The sequence below is a fragment of the Coregonus lavaretus genome (assembly GCF_964263955.1).
Source record: "Coregonus lavaretus genome assembly, chromosome: 39".
In the NCBI taxonomy this organism is placed as follows: Eukaryota; Metazoa; Chordata; class Actinopteri; order Salmoniformes; family Salmonidae; genus Coregonus; species Coregonus lavaretus.
In genome coordinates this window covers 12589989-12597794 of record NC_140026.1, presented here as the reverse complement: position 1 = coordinate 12597794, position 7806 = coordinate 12589989, and positions in this window count along the sequence as shown.

Sequence of the window (7806 nt, the reverse complement as noted above, 5' to 3'; positions counted from 1 at the left end):
CGGAGTTTGGAGTGTGACTATTTGAGGTTGTGGACAGGTGTCTTTTATACTGATAACAAGTTCAAACAGGTGCCATTCATACAGGTAAAGAGTGTAGGACAGAGGAGCCTCTTAAAGAAGAAGTTACAGGTCTGTGAGAGCCAGAAATCTTGCTTGTTTGTAGGTGACCAAATACTTATTTTCCACCATAATTTGCAAACAAATTCATAAAAAATCCTACAATGTGATTTTCTGGATTTTTTTCTCTCAATTTGTCTGTCATAGTTGACGTGTACCTATGATGAAAATTACAGGCCTCTATCATCTTTTTAAGTGGGAGAACTTGCACAATTGGTGGCTGACTAAATACTTTTTTCCCCACTGTACTTTTTGTAAATCCCCTGACAAAATAGTTTTGTTCTATTCAATATTATTATTGCTCACAATGTACATAATGCAAGGCCCATTTAATATGTTGTGACAAGAAAAGCTGGGTATCACAAGCCATATTTGATTCCACAGTTTGTCACTTCACTGACATTGTTAACATTCTCTAGCATTCCAAGGGTGAACCTTTTCAACAGAACTTGTGCTCTAAGGGGGGACATGTGCCGTAATGCTGCAGTCTGCACACCTCCTCTCAGAAGGTCAGCTGATTTCAGAGAAAAGTTCAGGTAAATACTGGTAGTGTGTAGAGAATGCAGGTGTATTCTGTGAAATCAGCTGACTAAATGAAGGGAGTGGCTTCAGAGTGACAGGACCGGGTGGAAAAATAGAGCATGTATCATTTCTCCATGCTGAGCTGTCTGGAACTGGAGTCTTTGGCTCCAATGGACTCCCATGGTCCCTTTTGAAAATCGAGTATACTTTAAATGGCCGGATGTTATACTCATTTCAGCTTTGACAACAGATAATAATCAAGTATGGAGGTTTGTTACCGAAGTTGAAAGGTGAAAAAACAAAATCGTCATGACGCATTCTCAGTATGTGAAAATAGAATGTTTTATTGTATGTGCATTTTCTAAAATCGACTATGGTTTAAATGCCAGGATTTTATACTAATTTTGGCACCTCATCTAGTAGAATCTGATGTACACTTTTCCACAATGCATTAGAAGAGGTGGGCTATGACTGATAGGCCCTAGTTCACTTCAAGCAACCAAACACCAAAACTAGGCTACTTAATTGGGAAGATGCCGAAAGCTTCAGCGGCGGTTTTCAAATGTAGGCTAAGTATACTGAACAAAAATATAAACGCAACATGCAACAATTTCAAAGATTCTACTGAGTTATAGTTCATATAAGGAAATCATTCGATGCAAACAAATTCATTAGGCCCTAATCTATGGATTTCACATGATTTGGGGGAAAAAAAGGTAGGGCCGTGGATCAGAAAACCAGTCAGTATCTGGTGTGACCAACATTTGCTTCATGCAGCGCAACACGTCTCCTTCGCATTGAGTTGATCAGGCTGTTGATTGTGGCCTTTGCAATGTTTTCCCACTCCTCTTCAATAGCTGTGCGAAGTTGCTGGATTTTGGCGGGAACTGGAACACTCTGTTGTACACGTTGATCCATAGCATCCCAAACATACACAATGGGTGACATTTCTGGTGAGTAGGGTTGTACCAAGTACTCTGCCAAAACGAGTATCATAACGGATATGGAACATTTTCCGAATACGATTATGACACAAGTATTTTTTGTTATTATCTGTGATTGAATAAAACAAAACATCAGCTGCCAGCACGCATCTCTTTTTCACTCAAACAGTGTCAAGCGCTGTGTGCTCTGTCTGTAAAAAACTGCCAGAGTATCCGTTGAGCATGCTGCAACGATTGGATTAGAACAAGCCACTCTCCCTCTGGTCTCACTTCCCCAGACAGACACACGTGCGGCTGTTTCACTTACAGTCACTCATCTCAGGGCACAAGTCTCCCCTTCTCCAAACATCATGTATGAATCAGAATCTGTAGCTAGTCATTGTTGTTCAATCTAGTTATTTTCTGTAGAATTTCCTGAGGCCATATGGTTGTTTTTGTCAGTCTACTTGGCGTTGTTTAGTAGGCCTACAAAATAAAAATGTAGATAGTTTATTTTGATCTTTAAAAAATGGTGGCAGAAGTGTCAGTAGATACATTTAGCTCCACTCGAAGGTAAAACAATATATGGAGCAAGCGAATTAGCCTGCCTTCATCTAAATCTGTGTCTGGAATAAATGCAGACAGTAGCCAGCCATGCATTAGGGTATTTATTAGCCTATTCTGTTGATAATGGAATAGGACTAAAGCAAGTAAATAGCTTTAATGTGCATTTTCATCTGTCACGGTCGTTTACCTTTGAACAATGTGTATGAATGAGTAAAGGACCATAACGATGTGATCTGAGTAATAGCGCAGTAATGCACATCCTGGTTTTCCGATCATGAGTAAATCCGATTACGAGTATAAAGTGTGATAAAACGGATACGATTACGAATATGAGTATGACGAGATCGGCACACCCCTACTGGTAAGTATGCAGGCCATGGAAGAAGTGGGACATTTTCAGCTTCCAGGAATTGTGTACAGAACCTTGCGACATGGGGCTGTGCATTATCATGCTGAAACAAGAGGTGATGGCGGTGGGTGAATGGTAAAACAATGGGCCCCAGGATCTCGTCACGGTGACTCTGTGCATTCAAATTACCATAGATAAAATGCAATTGTGTTCGTTGTCCCGATCTTATGCCTGTCCATACCATAATCCCACCACCACCATGGAGCACTCTGTTCACAATGTTGACGTCAGCAAAATATTTACAAAAAGTACAGGTACTCTCTGCCTAGGCGACCTCACAGCACAATGGCAAAATAGCAAAATGTCTAGAATTGCAGGACATTAGCTCTAAAACTGCAACATTTTCTTTCAGCCTCATGGCAAAATGTGTAAATAGCATGAAATTAGCTACAAAACTGCACATTTATCTCTTGGACGCATGGCAAAAAAAATATCATTGTGGGGGCCCAGTAGTTGAGCGTCACAACTTATTATACTTATCTGTACAAAATATCATTGGGTAATTGGTTTGACTTGATTATGTACATTCAGGAGAATGGACATTTACAAAATGTTCAGATATAAATATACTTCTGTAGATCAAATATGTCTGTCAGATAAATTGGAATAGTATAGGAGAGTGTATGTGCTCTATTCATTTTATTTCTATTTTCAACATGCAGTTCCAGATACAGCCCTGCCATTAGTTGAAGGCAGTCAATCCAATAGTTTCTGAAAAGTAGTCACTTCCTGAGCTCTTTATTCAAATAGTTGAAAACAATTGTAATTTTTTGGGATCTGTATTTTTTGGGATAACTATTTTTTCCCCCGGAAAAATAGTTAATTTCCACAAAGCATAGTTAAAACTATAGTTATGCCAGGTCCGGTTTGTAAAGTAAACCATCCACACGACTATACCCCAGGATATTTGTTTATGTTGTTCTTGTTGTTGTGTCTCAGCCCTGGATGATTACCTTGACTCCTTGAGGTCAGAGCTGTCTTGTGTTCATGGGGAACACCTCAGCCTACTGGACCAAGTAGGGTACTCACCTCTGACATCATTTAATTTCATCGACCTTGTTGTTGCTGAAAGCAGCCTAGTTGTTAAAATCAACTTGGCTACCTAACTACTTAACCAGGTTACACAAGGAAAACAGGCCAAATAGAATTATACTCTGTATTACTACATACTCTGTAGAGTCTTGCAGTCATGGACGGAGCAATTCGCGTACCAGGCCATGATGCATCCGGTCAGGATGCTCTTGATGTTGCAGCGGTTGTATTTGGAGAGGACCGGGGCAGCATGTCGAATTTCTTCCGCCACCTTAGGAAGAATAGATGCTGTTGTTGCCTTCTTGACAAGGGTGGTGGTGTTGTTGGTCCATGACAAGTCCTCGGTGATGTGGACACAGAGGAACTCCTTCCTACAGGCTGACTTGTCGTTGTTGGTTATTAGGCCTGCAGCCATGGTGTCGTCAGCAAACTTGATGATGTTGTGCAAAGCCACGCAGTCGTAGGTGAACAAGGAGTACAGTAGAGGACTGAGGACACACCCCTGCAGGGCCCCTGTGTTAAGAGTCAGTGTGCAGGAGATGTTGTTACCAATTAGTCTGGGATCATTTAGTCAGATGGCTGCCACGGCTCCCAGGGGCCAAATCTGTGGTGGCTTCATATCTACATATTTTTAGAGTGCCTAGATCTACCTCTGTGCCAACATTGGTGTGTTCATCTCAAAATAGCACTGCTGCTCCCAACTTTAAAAAGTTAGGAGCACCACATACAATTTAGGAGCACCAGAAAATAAGATTTTTTAAATTGATTGAGATACAGCCTTTTTTGGGCCTATATGAATTCTAGCTCCTTTTGAAGCACATGTTGTGCCCTGTAAATACATTTGTTTATTATAAAAGCTAAAATGTTGATACAAAATACCTTTAATTGAAATTACAAAGTAATTTGTAGGAATATTAGGTTACTACATTGTAAAAAAAAGCATAGTTTCCCAATGAGATGCATTACGTTGAAAATTGCACACTGTCTCTTTAAGAATGTCATGTTTGTGAGTGAAGACATGCAAATCTGTCATGTATTCATGTCATTGCTATGATCATTGAATTCCTGAAGAAGTTATCCCTTTAAAAAAGGCAAACTTTAGAGCCATGGCTGCAACTCCCCCCAGGGGCCAAATTTGGGGTGTCAGATCTAAATATTTCAAGGAACATGAACTACATCTCTGCCAAATTTGGTGCTTCTATCAAAAAGTGGACGATTTATCAGCTTAACTGTTGTCTTGGGTCAACTTTTCAAATTTGCATTTGCAAAATGCATTGTATTCTTCATAGTTCTTGTTTTCTATTTGTCAAGCTTTTGTGCATGTATTATTGAATAGAAAAGAAAAGTACCAGGCCTGCAGCCACAGTGGGGTCTGTACTGACCCCTGGTACTGGAGAGGGAGGAGCAGGGTCAAAGGTCAGGCTTGGGTCAGGGGTTCTGATGTAAGAGAGAATTACTGAGGGGGAAAAGGGATAATAAAGACACCTAGCAATTCATTCACTATGGAGCAGCATTATGTTCATGCACTATGGAGCTGCATTATGTTCATTCACTATGGAGCAGCATTATGTTCATTCACTATGGAGCAGCATTATGTTCATTCACTATGGAGCAGCATTATGTTCATTCACTATGGAGCAGCATTATGTTCATTCACTATGGAGCAGCATTATGTTCATTCACTATGGAGCAGCATTATGTTCATTCACTATGGAGCAGCATTATGTTCATTCACTATGGAGCAGCATTATATTCATTCACTATGGAGCAGCATTATATTCATTCACTATGGAGCAGCATTATATTAATTCACTATGGAGCAGCAGTATGTTCATTCACTATGGAGCAGCATTATGTTCATTCACTATTGAGCAACATTATATCCATTCAATATGGAGCAGCATTATATTCATTCACTATGGAGCAGCATTATGTTCATTCACCATGGAGGAGCATTATGTTCATTCACTATAGAGCAGTATTATATTCATTCACTATGGAGCAGCATTATGTTCATTCACTATGGAGCAGCATTATGTTCATTCACTATAGAGCAACATTATATTCATTCACTATGGAGCAGCATTATATTAATTCACTATGGCGCAGCATTATATTCATTCACTATGGAGCAACATTATAATAATTCACTATGGAGCAGCATTATATTCATTAAATTTGGAGCAGCATTATATTCATTTACTATGGAGCAACATTATATTCATTCACTATGGAGCAGCATTATATTAATTCACTATGGAGCAGCATTATGTTCATTCACCATGGAGCAGCATTATGTTCATTCACTATGGAGCTGCATTATGTTCATTCACTATGGAGCAGCATTATGTTCATTCACTATGGAGCAGCATTATGTTCATTCACTATGGAGCAGCATTATGTTCATTCACTATGGAGCAGCATTATGTTCATTCACTATAGAGCAACATTATATTCATTCACTATGGAGCAGCATTATATTAATTCACTATGGCGCAGCATTATATTCATTCACTATGGAGCAACATTATAATAATTCACTATGGAGCAGCATTATTTTCATTCACTTTGGAGCAGCATTATATTCATTTACTATGGAGCAACATTATATTCATTCACTATGGAGATGCATTATATTAATTCACTATGGAGCAGCATTATGTTCATTCACTATGGAGCAGCATTATGTTCATTCACTATGGAGCTGCATTATGTTCATTCACTATGGAGCAGCATTATGTTCATTCACTATGGAGCAGCATTATGTTCATTCACTATGGAGCAGCATTATGTTCATTCACTATGGAGCAGTATTATATTCATTCACTATGGAGCAGCATTATCTTCATTCACTATGGCGCAGCATTATGTTCATTCACTATGGAGCAACATTATGTTAATTCACTATCGAGCAGCATTATATTCATTCACTTTGGAGCAGCATTATATTCATTTACTATGGAGCAACATTATATTCATTCACTATGGAGCAGCATTATATTAATTCACTATGGAGCAGCATTATGTTCAAACACTATGGAGCAGCATTATGTTCATTCACTATGGAGCTGCATTATGTTCATTCACTATGGAGCAGCATTATGTTCATTCACTATGGAGAAGCATTAAGTTCATTCACTATGGAGCAACATTATATTCATTCACTATGGAGCAGTATTATATTCATTCACTATGGAGCAGCATTATGTTCATTCACTATGGAGCAGCATTATGTTCATTCACTATGGAGCAGCATTATGTTCATTCACTATGGAGCAACATTATGTTAATTCACTATGGAGCAGCATTATATTAATGCACTATGGAGCAGCATTATATTCATTCACTAAGGAGCAGCATTATATTCATTCACTATGGAGCAGCATTATATTCATTCACTATGGAGCAGCATTATATTCATTCACTATGGAGCAGCATTATATATCATCTGGTGGCCTCTTCTTCCTTTACATTTACCAACTTGGTATCATAGAACAGTAATTGCTCTCTGTTGTGGAAAGAGTGTTTACTATTTTACTCAATGGTAGACTCGCCTGGTACCAGATCTGTTTGTGTATTTAGCAAACTCCCCTGTTGTGTTCATTGTCATGTCAAAACCAGTATTTCAGATCAGGGTGTAAATGAAATGGCATGTACTGTATGTATGGAATGCAGTACTACTGTAACAGGAAGCTGGCTGAAATGTGTCTCACGCTAATGGTAGACCTCTAAACAATGTAGAAATACAGAGCCATTGACAGTATGAAATTAATATTCTTCTCAGTGATAACTATTAGCTAATACTTTGAAAGTTTATTAGGAAGTTTAATTACCGTAACAAAAATGAATTTGTTGCGGCAAACTTTGGTAGGTAGCGAGCTACATAACTTGGTTGTCACGCCCTGACTCAAGGGACGTTTATTTGTTGAGTCAGGAGGTGTATATTCCGTGTTGTGTTTGTTTATTGTTATAGATTCTATGATGTGTAGATCTATGTTGGCCGGGGTGGTTCCCAATCAGAGGCAGCTGTAGCTCGTTGTCTCTGATTGGGGACCATACTTAGGCAGCCTTTTGGCACGAGTTAGTTGTGGGATCTTGTTCCGTAAAGGTATGTTGTTTGTATGCTACCTTGGACTTCACATTTCGTATGTTGTTTTGTCGTGTGTTTAGTCGTTAATAAATATGAATGCATATCACGCTGCGCCTTGGTCCTTCTCGTTCATGAATGATCGTGAC